This window comes from Empidonax traillii, unplaced genomic scaffold, assembly GCF_003031625.1.
Source record: "Empidonax traillii isolate 1590-97213 ecotype Southwest subspecies unplaced genomic scaffold, ASM303162v1 scaffold2220:size58178, whole genome shotgun sequence".
Taxonomy (NCBI): domain Eukaryota; kingdom Metazoa; phylum Chordata; class Aves; order Passeriformes; family Tyrannidae; genus Empidonax; species Empidonax traillii.
In genome coordinates this window covers 1-2,072 of record NW_020957413.1, presented here as the reverse complement: position 1 = coordinate 2,072, position 2,072 = coordinate 1, and the positions used below count along the sequence as shown (strand labels likewise).

Below are 2,072 nucleotides of genomic sequence, written 5' to 3'. Positions count from 1 at the left end.
GAAAGCCAAATGCAGCAGCAGCACAGAGGAACTGTGTCCTCTGTTCCCTGTCCAAGCTAGAGAGGGTCCCCAACAGGCATAAAAAGGAAATCTGGGTGGAATCTGTGGGCTAAGAACGCCAGGCAGAGCACGGAGCTCAGCCAGGAGGAAGAGAGGAGTTTGTTTGCGGGGATTTGGGGCTGCTCCCCCAGCCCTGCCAAGGGAGACAGGACACTCCTCCCTGCTTCCCTCAGTTACCTGGGATTGATTCAGAGCCTTTTTTATCCCGCTAAGTCGGTGGCTCTCCAGGGAACAGCGGGAGCTCCGGGCTGCAGCAGCTCTCTGCACCTCACTGCAGATCCCGTCCTGCCACACAGGGAGGAAGGAAGGAGGGAAGGAAGGAGCATTCGCTGCAGTCCCTCTGCTTCCAGGACCTGGCTCACACTCAGCCCTGCTCTGCAGAAGGAGCCTGGAAAGCAAACTTGAAGCTGAGCAGGGAATTTCTGCAGCCAGACCAGGGACATGAATCACTCCTGCTGCTGCTTCCCGCCCTCCCAGAGCCCCACAGGGTGGCACTGCCGGGGTTTACCCACCCAAAGCCCCACCCGTGTGTGCTTTAGCCACCCAAAATCCCCCTAATTCCAGAGACAACCACCCATCTCCCCCACTCCTCCAGCTCGGGAATGAAGGCGCATCCCTTGCTCCCCACACCGACATTCCCGGTGGCAGGAGCAGACTGGAAGCACCCCAGGGTGCTGAGGGGATCCAAACACCTGCCAGCTGCGGGTGCTCAGCACCCTGTGTGTCCCCCAGGCTGCCCAAGGGTGACAGGGCAGGGCTGGCTGCAGGCCTGGGATGCACAGCCCCTGCTGCAGGTGAATTCCCGGGAGCCCAGCCCTTGGAAAGGGGCCAACGCTGCTGCCTGGCTCTGCTTTTGAGGATGCAGAGCTGGGAGCTGCAGGGAGGTGTTTGCTCCCCCAGCTCCAGCAATTCCCACCCAGCTCCTTTCCACGCTCATCTCCCCCTGAGAGGCAGATCCCACAAGCGGGAGCAGCTCCTCCCTCAGGAAAAGTGGGATGTGGGAAACCAGGGAGACCAACCACCCCCACCCTGGGGGGCTCAGGTTTTATCCCATCTTCGTGCCAAACTTTGCAGCACGTGGATTCAAGGAGTCAGGAGTGTCCCCAAGGATCTGGGAGCGAAGCAGGGCCGGGTGCTGGAGGGGGCACCCGGAGCTCACCCACACCCACTCTGGGCACGAGTTTTGGCATAAACCCACACCCTCCAAGGCCAGGGGCTGGGAGGAAAAGGGCTCTCCAAAGTGCTTTATCCCTTAATTTGGTTCACCCAAGACAATTAAATCCAAGAGCTCCACGGGAGCTGCAGCAATGCTGCTCTCCTGGGGCTCAAACCCCGGGTCAGGAACGTGGCACAGCCCAGCCAGCCCCTTTGGCCCAGGCAGCTCCCAAATCCTGCTCTCCCAGGGCAACAAGAGGCTCCTGAACCCAAAATACAGCAGCAAACATGTCATGGGGCTTCCCAAGGAGGCAGCTGCTTCCAGAGGGTTCCCAGAAATGGCCTCGATCCCAAATGAGGCATTGCTGGTAAGGAAGAAAACTCATTCTTCTGCTCCTTTTGTCACCCTGTTTAGGGCCAATTCCTCCATCCTTGAAGGCTGAGATGCTGCTGAGCAGAGTATTCCATGGAATCATGGAATGGTTTGAGTTGGAAGGACCTTAAAAACCATCCTGTTCCACCCACTGCCATGGGCAGGGACACCTTCCACCAGCCCAGGCTGCTCCAAGCCCCGTCCAACCTGGCCTTGGACACTTTCAGGGATCCAGGACCATCCTCTGGGAAATCCATTCCAGGGCCTCCCCATCCTCACAGCCAGCAATTCCTTCCCAATCTCCCATCTATCCCTGCCCTCTGGCAGTGGGAAGCCATTCCCTGTGTCCTGTCCCTCCATCCCTTGTCCCCAGTCCCTCTCCAGCTCTCCTGGAGCCCCTTTAGGCCCTGCAAGGGGCTCTCAGGTCTCCCTGGAGCCTTCTCTTCTCCAGGTGAACCCCCCCAGCTGTCCCAGCCTGGCTCCA

The 2,072-nt window shown here is 59.3% G+C and overlaps 1 protein-coding gene across 4 annotated transcripts in view; it reads right to left on the bottom strand.

The window, feature by feature from the left end:
• AP1B1 (adaptor related protein complex 1 subunit beta 1) overlaps positions 1–482 on the bottom strand; it is a 19,931-nt gene extending 19,449 nt beyond the window's left edge. For 2 of the 4 annotated variants that reach the window (XM_027909564.1, XM_027909565.1), the window contains exon 1: positions 238–482. The gene's annotated coding sequence lies outside the window, so the exon portion shown is untranslated. The remainder of the gene's footprint in view (positions 1–237) is intronic. The other 2 variants (XM_027909566.1, XM_027909568.1) reach the window with 1 other exon arrangement.
• Positions 483–2,072: the final 1,590 nt, after the last annotated feature.